The sequence below is a fragment of the Taudactylus pleione genome, unplaced genomic scaffold (genome assembly GCF_031769625.1).
Source record: "Taudactylus pleione unplaced genomic scaffold, aTauple2 ptg002530l, whole genome shotgun sequence".
NCBI classification, from domain to species: Eukaryota; Metazoa; Chordata; class Amphibia; order Anura; family Myobatrachidae; genus Taudactylus; species Taudactylus pleione.
The window spans coordinates 69135-80536 of NW_028286912.1; positions in this window are offsets into that span (position 1 = coordinate 69135).

Below are 11402 nucleotides of genomic sequence, written 5' to 3' on the forward strand. Positions count from 1 at the left end.
CGCCAGACTCTCCCGTATAGCGCTGTATCTGTGTAATACGGGGGAGGTCGTGTCATGGTACAGAGGGAGGAGTATACGCCAGACTCTCCCCTATAGCGCTGTATCTGTGTAATATGGGGGAGGTGGTGTCAGGGTACAGAGGGAGGAGTATACGCCAGACTCTCCCCTATAGCACTGTATCTGTGTAATATGGGGGAGGGGGTGTCAGGGTACAGAGGGAGGAGTATACGCCAGACTCTCCCCTATAGCGCTGTATCTGTGTAATATGGGGGAGGTCGTGTCATGGTACAGAGGGAGGAGTATACGCCAGACTCTCCCCTATAGCGCTGTATCTGTGTAATATGGCGGAGGTGGTGTCATGGTACAGAGGGAGGAGTATACGCCAGACTCTCCCCTATAGCGCTGTATCTGTGTAATATGGCGGAGGAGGTGTCATGGTACAGAGGGAGGAGTATACGCCAGACTCTCCCCTATAGCACTGTATCTGTGTAATATGGTGGAAGAGGTGTCATGGTACAGAGGGAGGAGTATACGCCAGACTCTCCACTATAGCGCTGTATCTGTGTAATATGGCGGAGGTGGTGTCATGGTACAGAGGGAGGAGTATACGCCAGACTCTCCCCTATAGCGCTGTATCTGTGTAATATGGGGGAGGTGGTGTCATGGTACAGAGGGAGGAGTATACGCCAGACTCTCCCGTATAGCGCTGTATCTGTGTAATATGGGGGAGGTGGTGTCAGGGTAGGGGGGGAGGGGTATACGCCAGACTCTCCCCTATAGCGCTGTATCTGTGTAATATGGCGGAGGTGGTTTCATGGTACAGAGGGAGGAGTATACGCCAGACTCTCCCCTATAGCGCTGTATCTGTGTAATATGGGGGAGGTGGTGTCAGGGTACAGAGGGAGGAGTATACGCCAGACTCTCCCCTATAGCGCTGTATCTGTGTAATATGGGGGAGGTGGTGTCATGGTACAGAGGGAGGAGTATACGCCAGACTCTCCCCTATAGCTCTGTATCTGTGTAATATGGGGGAGATGGTGTCATGGTACAGAGGGAGGAGTATACGCCAGACTCTCCCCTATAGCGCTGTATCTGTGTAATATGGGGGAGGTGGTGTCATGGTACAGAGGGAGGAGTATACGCCAGACTCTCCCCTATAGCGCTGTATCTGTGTAATATGGGGGAGGTGGTGTCATGGTACAGAGGGAGGAGTATACGCCAGACTCTCCCGTATAGCGCTGTATCTGTGTAATATGGGGGAGGTGGTGTCATGGTACAGAGGGAGGAGTATACGCCAGACTCTCCCCTATAACGCTGTATCTGTGTAATATGGGGGAGGTGGTGTCATGGTACAGAGGGAGGAGTATACGCCAGACTTTCCCCTATAGCTCTGTATCTGTGTAATATGGGGGAGGTGGTGTCATGGTACAGAGGGAGGAGTATACGCCAGACTCTCCTATAGCGCTGTATCTGTGTAATATGGGGGAGGTGGTGTCATGGTACAGAGGGAGGAGTATACGCCAGACTCTCTCCTATAGCGCTGCATCTGTGTAATATGGTGGAGGTGGTGTCAGTGTACAGAGGGAGGAGTATACGCCAGACTCTCCCCTATAGCGCTGTATCTGTGTAATATGGGGGAGGTGGTGTCATGGTACAGAGGGAGGAGTATACGCCAGACTCTCCCCTATAGCGCTGTGTCTGTGTAATATGGGGGAGGTGGTGTCATGGTACAGAGGGAGGAGTATACGCCAGACTCTCCCGTATAGCGCTGTATCTGTGTAATATGGGGGAGGTGGTGTCATGGTACAGAGGGAGGAGTATACGCCAGACTCTCCCCTATAAACGCTGTATCTGTGTAATATGGGGGAGATGACGTCATGGTACAGAGGGAGGAGTATACGCCAGACTCTCCCGTATAGCGCTGTATCTGTGTAATATGGGGAGGTGGTGTCAGGGTAGGGGGGAGGGGTATACGCCAGACTCTCCCCTATAGCGCTGTATCTGTGTAATATGGCGGAGGTGGTTTCATGGTACAGAGGGAGGAGTATACGCCAGACTCTCCCCTATAGCGCTGTATCTGTGTAATATGGGGGAGGTGGTGTCATGGTACAGAGGGAGGAGTATACGCCAGACTCTCCCCTATAACGCTGTATCTGTGTAATATGGGGGAGGTGGTGTCATGGTACAGAGGGAGGAGTATACACCAGACTCTCCGCTATAGCGCTGTATCTGTGTAATATGGGGGAGGTGGTGATAGGGTACAGAGGGAGGAGTATACGCCAGACTCTCCCGTATAGCGCTGTATCTGTGTAATACGGGGGAGGTCGTGTCATGGTACAGAGGGAGGAGTATACGCCAGACTCTCCCCTATAGCGCTGTATCTGTGTAATATGGGGGAGGTGGTGTCAGGGTACAGAGGGAGGAGTATACGCCAGACTCTCCCCTATAGCACTGTATCTGTGTAATATGGGGGAGGGGGTGTCAGGGTACAGAGGGAGGAGTATACGCCAGACTCTCCCCTATAGCGCTGTATCTGTGTAATATGGGGGAGGTCGTGTCATGGTACAGAGGGAGGAGTATACGCCAGACTCTCCCCTATAGCGCTGTATCTGTGTAATATGGCGGAGGTGGTGTCATGGTACAGAGGGAGGAGTATACGCCAGACTCTCCCCTATAGCGCTGTATCTGTGTAATATGGCGGAGGAGGTGTCATGGTACAGAGGGAGGAGTATACGCCAGACTCTCCCCTATAGCACTGTATCTGTGTAATATGGTGGAAGAGGTGTCATGGTACAGAGGGAGGAGTATACGCCAGACTCTCCACTATAGCGCTGTATCTGTGTAATATGGCGGAGGTGGTGTCATGGTACAGAGGGAGGAGTATACGCCAGACTCTCCCCTATAGCGCTGTATCTGTGTAATATGGGGGAGGTGGTGTCATGGTACAGAGGGAGGAGTATACGCCAGACTCTCCCGTATAGCGCTGTATCTGTGTAATATGGGGGAGGTGGTGTCAGGGTAGGGGGGAGGGGTATACGCCAGACTCTCCCCTATAGCGCTGTATCTGTGTAATATGGCGGAGGTGGTTTCATGGTACAGAGGGAGGAGTATACGCCAGACTCTCCCCTATAGCGCTGTATCTGTGTAATATGGGGGAGGTGGTGTCAGGGTACAGAGGGAGGAGTATACGCCAGACTCTCCCCTATAGCGCTGTATCTGTGTAATATGGGGGAGGTGGTGTCATGGTACAGAGGGAGGAGTATACGCCAGACTCTCCCCTATAGCGCTGTATCTGTGTAATATGGGGGAGGTGGTGTCATGGTACAGAGGGAGGAGTATACGCCAGACTCTCCCCTATAGCGCTGTATATGTGTAATATGGGGGAGGTGGTGTCATGGTACAGAGGGAGGAGTATACGCCAGACTCTCCCCTATAGCGCTGTATCTGTGTAATATGGGGGAGGTGGTGTCAGGGTACAGAGGGAGGAGTATACGCCATACTCTCCCCTATAGCGCTGTATCTGTGTAATATGGGGGAGGTGGTGTCAGGGTACAGAGGGAGGAGTATACGCCAGACTCTCCCCTATAGCGCTGTATCTGTGTAATATGGGGAGGTGGTGTCAGGGTACAGAGGGAGGAGTATACGCCAGACTCTCCCCTATAGCGCTGTATCTGTGTAATATGGGGGAGGGGGTGTCAGGGTACAGAGGGAGGAGTATACGCCAGACTCTCCCCTATAGCGCTGTATCTGTGTAATATGGGGGAGGTCGTGTCATGGTACAGAGGGAGGAGTATACGCCAGACTCTCCCCTATAGCGCTGTATCTGTGTAATATGGTGGAAGAGGTGTCATGGTACAGAGGGAGGAGTATACACCAGACTCTCCACTAAAGCGCTGTATCTGTGTAATATGGCGGAGGTGGTGTCATGGTACAGAGGGAGGAGTATACGCCAGACTCTCCCCTATAGCGCTGTATCTGTGTAATATGGGGGAGGTGGTGTCATGGTACAGAGGGAGGAGTATACGCCAGACTCTCCCCTATAGCGCTGTATCTGTGTAATATGGCGGAGATGGTGTCATGGTACAGAGGGAGGAGTATACGCCAGACTCTCCCCTATAGCGCTGTATCTGTGTAATATGGGGGAGGTGGTGTCATGGTACAGAGGGAGGAGTATACGCCAGACTCTCCCCTATAGCGCTGTATCTGTGTAATATGGGGGAGGTGGTGTCATGGTACAGAGGGAGGAGTATACGCCAGACTCTCCCCTATAGCGCTGTATCTGTGTAATATGGGGGAGGTGGTGTCATGGTACAGAGGGAGGAGTATACGCCAGACTCTCCCCTATAGCGCTGTATCTGTGTAATATGGTGGAGACGGTGTCATGGTACAGAGGGAGGAGTATACACCAGACTCTCCCGTATAGCGCTGTATCTGTGTAATATGGGGGAGGTGGTGTCATGGTACAGAGGGAGGAGTATACGCCAGACTCTCCCCTATAGCGCTGTATCTGTGTAATATGGGGGAGGTGGTGTCAGGGTACGGGGGGAGGGGTATACGCCAGACTCTCCCCTATAGCGCTGTATCTGTGTAATATGGCGGAGGTAGTTTCATGGTACAGAGGGAGGAGTATACGCCAGACTCTCCCCTATAGCGCTGTATCTGTGTAATATGGGGGAGGTGGTGTCATGGTACAGAGGGAGGAGTATTCGCCAGACTCTCCCCTAATAGCTCTGTATCTGTGTAATATGGGGGAGGTGGTGTCAGGGTACAGAGGGAGGAGTATACGCCAGACTCTCCCCTATAGCTCTGTATCTGTGTAATATGGGGGAGATGGTGTCATGGTACAGAGGGAGGAGTATACGCCAGACTCTCCCCTATAACGCTGTATCTGTGTAATATGGGGGAGGTGGTGTCATGGTACAGAGGGAGGAGTATACGCCAGACTCTCCCCTATAGCGCTGTATCTGTGTAATATGGCGGAGGTGGTGTCATGGTACAGAGGGAGGAGTATACGCCAGACTCTCCCCTATAGCGCTGTATGTGTGTAATATGGGGGAGGCGGTGTCATGGTACAGAGGGAGGAGTATACGCCAGACTCTCCCCTATAGCGCTGTATCTGTGTAATATGGGGGAGGCGGTGTCAGGGTACAGAGGGAGGAGTATACGCCAGACTCTCCCCTATAACGCTGTATCTGTGTAATATGGGGGAGGTGGTGTCATGGTACAGAGGGAGGAGTATACGCCAGACTCTCCCCTATAACGCTGTATCTGTGTAATATGGGGGAGGTGGTGTCATGGTACAGAGGGAGGAGTATACGCCAGACTCTCCCCTATAGCGCTGTATCTGTGTAATATGGGGGAGGTGGTGTCATGGTACAGAGGGAGGAGTATACACCAGACTCTCCCCTATAGCGCTGTATCTGTGTAATATGGCGGAGGTGCTGTCATGGTACAGAGGGAGCAGTATACGCCAGACTCTCCCCTATAGCGCTGTATCTGTGTAATATGGGGGAGGTGGTATCATGGTACAGAGGGAGGAGTATATGCCAGACTCTCCCCTATAGCGCTGTATCTGTGTAATATGGGGGAGGTGGTGTCATGGTACAGAGGGAGGAGTATACGCCAGACTCTCCCGTATAGCGCTGTATCTGTGTAATATGGGGGAGGTGGTGTCATGGTACAGAGGGAGGAGTATACGCCAGACTCTCCCCTATAGCGCTGTATCTGTGTAATATGGGGGAGATGGTGTCATGGTACAGAGGGAGGAGTATACGCCAGACTCTCCCGTATAGCGCTGTATCTGTGTAATATGGGGGAGATGGTGTCATGGTACAGAGGGAGGAGTATACACCAGACTCTCCCGTATAGCGCTGTATCTGTGTAATATGGGGGAGGTGGTGTCATGGTACAGAGGGAGGAGTATACGCCAGACTCTCCCCTATAGCGCTGTATCTGTGTAATATGGGGGAGATGGTGTCATGGTACAGAGGGAGGAGTATACGCCAGACTCTCCCGTATAGCGCTGTATCTGTGTAATATGGGGGAGGTGGTGTCAGGGTACGGGGGGAGGGGTATACGCCAGACTCTCCCCTATAGCGCTGTATCTGTGTAATATGGCGGAGGTAGTTTCATGGTACAGAGGGAGGAGTATATGCCAGACTCTCCCCTATAGCGCTGTATGTGTGTAATATGGGGGAGGTGGTGTCATGGTACAGAGGGAGGAGTATACGCCAGACTCTCCCCTATAGCGCTGTATCTGTGTAATATGGGGGAGGTGGTGTCATGGTACAGAGGGAGGAGTATACGCCAAACTCTCCCCTATAGCGCTGTATCTGTGTAATATGGGGGAGGTGCTGTCATGGTACAGAGGGAGGAGTATACGCCAGACTCTCCCCTATAGCGCTGTATCTGTGTAATATGGGGGAGGTGGTGTCATGGTACAGAGGGAGGAGTATACGCCAGACTCTCCCCTATAGCGCTGTATCTGTGTAATATGGGGGAGGTGGTGTCAGGGTACAGAGGGAGGAGTATACGCCAGACTCTCCCCTATAGCGCTGTATCTGTGTAATATGGGGGAGGAGGTGTCATGGTACAGAGGGAGGAGTATACGCCAGACTCTCCCCTATAGCGCTGTATCTGTGTAATATGGGGGAGGTGGTGTCATGGTACAGAGGGAGGAGTATACGCCAGACTCTCCCCTATAGCGCTGTATCTGTGTAATATGGGGGAGGTGGTGTCAGGGTACAGAGGGAGGAGTATACGCCAAACTCTCCCCTATAGCGCTGTATCTGTGTAATATGGTAGAAGAGGTGTCATGGTACAGAGGGAGGAGTATACGCCAGACTCTCCCCTATAGCGCTGTATCTGTGTAATATGGGGGAGGGGGTGTCAGGGTAGAGAGGGAGGAGTATACGCCAGACTCTCCCCTATAGCGCTGTATCTGTGTAATATGGGGAGGTGGTGTCATGGTACAGAGGGAGGAGTATACGCCAGACTCTCCCCTATAGCGCTGTATCTGTGTAATATGGGGGAGATGGTGTCATGGTACAGAGGGAGGAGTATACGCCAGACTCTCCCGTATAGGGCTGTATCTGTGTAATATGGGGGAGGTGGTGTCAGGGTACGGGGGAAGGGGTATACGCCAGACTCTCCCCTATAGCGCTGTATCTGTGTAATATGGGGGAGGTGGTGTCATGGTACAGAGGGAGGAGTATACGCCAGACTCTCCCCTATAGCGCTGTATCTGTGTAATATGGGGGAGGTGGTGTCAGGGTACAGAGGGAGGAGTATACGCCAAACTCTCCCCTATAGCGCTGTATCTGTGTAATATGGTAGAAGAGGTGTCATGGTACAGAGGGAGGAGTATACGCCAGACTCTCCCCTATAGCGCTGTATCTGTGTAATATGGGGGAGGGGGTGTCAGGGTAGAGAGGGAGGAGTATACGCCAGACTCTCCCCTATAGTGCTGTATCTGTGTAATATGGGGAGGTGGTGTCATGGTACAGAGGGAGGAGTATACGCCAGACTCTCCCCTATAGCGCTGTATCTGTGTAATATGGGGGAGATGGTGTCATGGTACAGAGGGAGGAGAATACGCCAGACTCTCCCGTATAGCGCTGTATCTGTGTAATATGGGGGAGGTGGTGTCAGGGTACGGGGGAAGGGGTATACGCCAGACTCTCCCCTATAGCGCTGTATCTGTGTAATATGGCGGAGGTGGCTTCATGGTACAGAGGGAGGAGTATACGCCAGACTCTCCCCTATAGCGCTGTATCTGTGTAATATGGGGAGGTGGTGTCATGGTACAGAGGGAGGAGTATACGCCAGACTCTCCCCTATAGCGCTGTATCTGTGTAATATGGGGAGGTGGTGTCATGGTACAGAGGGAGGAGTATACGCCAGACTCTCCCCTATAGCGCTGTATCTGTGTAATATGGGGGAGGTGGTGTCAGGGTACGGGGGGAGGGGTATACGCCAGACTCTCCCCTATAGCTCTGTATCTGTGTAATATGGGGGAGATGGTGTCATGGTACAGAGGGAGGAGTATACGCCAGACTCTCCCCTATAGCTCTGTATCTGTGTAATATGGGGGAGGTGGTGTCATGGTACAGAGGGAGGAGTATACGCCAGACTCTCCTATAGCGCTGTATCTGTGTAATATGGGGGAGGTGGTGTCATGGTACAGAGGGAGGAGTATACGCCAGACTCTCTCCTATAGCGCTGTATCTGTGTAATATGGTGGAGGTGGTGTCATGGTACAGAGGGAGGAGTATACGCCAGACTCTCTCCTATAGCGCTGTATCTGTGTAATATGGTGGAGGTGGTGTCAGTGTACAGAGGGAGGAGTATACGCCAGACTCTCCCCTATAGCGCTGTATCTGTGTAATATGGGGGAGGTGGTGTCATGGTACAGAGGGAGGAGTATACGCCAGACTCTCCCCTATAGCGCTGTATCTGTGTAATATGGGGGAGGTGGTGTCATGGTACAGAGGGAGGAGTATACGCCAGACTCTCCCGTATAGCGCTGTATCTGTGTAATATGGGGGAGGTGGTGTCATGGTACAGAGGGAGGAGTATACGCCAGACTCTCCCCTATAACGCTGTATCTGTGTAATATGGGGGAGATGACGTCATGGTACAGAGGGAGGAGTATACGCCAGACTCTCCCCTATAGCGCTGTATCTGTGTAATATGGGGGAGGTGGTGTCATGGTACAGAGGGAGGAGTATACGCCAGACTCTCCCCTATAGCGCTGTATCTGTGTAATATGGGGGAGGTGGTGTCATGGTACAGAGGGAGGAGTATACGCCAGACTCCCCTATAGCGCTGTATCTGTGTAATATGGGGGAGGTGGTGTCAGGGTACAGAGGGAGGAGTATACGTCAGACTCTCCCCTATAGCGCTGTATCTGTGTAATATGGCGGAGATGGTGTCATGGTACAGAGGGAGGAGTATACGCCAGACTCTCCCCTATAGCGCTGTATCTGTGTAATATGGGGGAGGTGGTGTCATGGTACAGAGGGAGGAGTATACGCCAGACTCTCCCCTATAGCGCTGTATCTGTGTAATATGGCGGAGGTGGTGTCATGGTACAGAGGGAGGAGTATACGCCAGACTCTCCCCTATAGCGCTGTATCTGTGTAATATGGCGGAGGAGGTGTCATGGTACAGAGGGAGGAGTATACGCCAGACTCTCTCCTATAGCGCTGTATCTGTGTAATATGGTGGAGGTGGTGTCAGTGTACAGAGGGAGGAGTATACGCCTGACTCTCCCCTATATCGCTGTATCTGTGTAATATGGGGGAGGTGGTGTCATGGTACAGAGGGAGGAGTATACGCCAAACTCTCCCCTATAGCGCTGTATCTGTGTAATATGGGGGAGGTGCTGTCATGGTACAGAGGGAGGAGTATACGCCAGACTCTCCCCTATAGCGCTGTATCTGTGTAATATGGGGGAGGTGGTGTCATGGTACAGAGGGAGGAGTATACGCCAGACTCTCCCCTATAGCGCTGTATCTGTGTAATATGGGGGAGGTGGTGTCAGGGTACAGAGGGAGGAGTATACGCCAGACTCTCCCCTATAGCGCTGTATCTGTGTAATATGGGGGAGGAGGTGTCATGGTACAGAGGGAGGAGTATACGCCAGACTCTCCCCTATAGCGCTGTATCTGTGTAATATGGGGGAGGTGGTGTCATGGTACAGAGGGAGGAGTATACGCCAGACTCTCCCCTATAGCGCTGTATCTGTGTAATATGGGGGAGGTGGTGTCAGGGTACAGAGGGAGGAGTATACGCCAAACTCTCCCCTATAGCGCTGTATCTGTGTAATATGGTAGAAGAGGTGTCATGGTACAGAGGGAGGAGTATACGCCAGACTCTCCCCTATAGCGCTGTATCTGTGTAATATGGTGGAGGTGGTGTCAGTGTACAGAGGGAGGAGTATACGCCAGACTCTCCCCTATAGCGCTGTATCTGTGTAATATGGGGGAGGGGGTGTCAGGGTAGAGAGGGAGGAGTATACGCCAGACTCTCCCCTATAGCGCTGTATCTGTGTAATATGGGGAGGTGGTGTCATGGTACAGAGGGAGGAGTATACGCCAGACTCTCCCCTATAGCGCTGTATCTGTGTAATATGGGGGAGATGGTGTCATGGTACAGAGGGAGGAGTATACGCCAGACTCTCCCGTATAGCGCTGTATCTGTGTAATATGGGGGAGGTGGTGTCAGGGTACGGGGGAAGGGGTATACGCCAGACTCTCCCCTATAGCGCTGTATCTGTGTAATATGGCGGAGGTGGCTTCATGGTACAGAGGGAGGAGTATACGCCAGACTCTCCCCTATAGCGCTGTATCTGTGTAATATGGGGAGGTGGTGTCATGGTACAGAGGGAGGAGTATACGCCAGACTCTCCCCTATAGCGCTGTATCTGTGTAATATGGGGAGGTGGTGTCATGGTACAGAGGGAGGAGTATACGCCAGACTCTCCCCTATAGCGCTGTATCTGTGTAATATGGGGGAGGTGGTGTCAGGGTACGGGGGGAGGAGTATACGCCAGACTCTCCCCTATAGCTCTGTATCTGTGTAATATGGTGGAGGTGGTGTCAGGGTACGGGGGGAGGAGTATACGCCAGACTCTCCCCTATAGCGCTGTATCTGTGTAATATGGGGGAGGTGGTGTCATGGTACAGAGGGAGGAGTATACGCCAGACTCTCTCCTATAGCGCTGTATCTGTGTAATATGGTGGAGGTGGTGTCAGTGTACAGAGGGAGGAGTATACGCCAGACTCTCCCCTATAGCGCTGTATCTGTGTAATATGGGGGAGGTGGTGTAATGGTATAAGAGGGAGGAGTATACGCCAGACTCTCCCCTATAGCGCTGTATCTGTGTAATATGGGGGAGGTGGTGTCATGGTACAGAGGGAGGAGTATACGCCAGACTCTCCCGTATAGCGCTGTATCTGTGTAATATGGGGGAGGTGGTGTCATGGTACAGAGGGAGGAGTATACGCCAGACTCTCCCCTATAACGCTGTATCTGTGTAATATGGGGGAGATGACGTCATGGTACAGAGGGAGGAGTATACGCCAGACTCTCCCCTATAACGCTGTATCTGTGTAATATGGGGGAGGTGGTGTCATGGTACAGAGGGAGGAGTATACGCCAGACTCTCCCCTATAGCGCTGTATCTGTGTAATATGGGGGAGGTGGTGTCAGGGTACAGAGGGAGGAGTATACGTCAGACTCTCCCCTATAGCGCTGTATCTGTGTAATATGGCGGAGATGGTGTCATGGTACAGAGGGAGGAGTATACGCCAGACTCTCCCCTATAGCGCTGTATCTGTGTAATATGGGGGAGGTGGTGTCATGGTACAGAGGGAGGAGTATACGCCAGACTCTCCCCT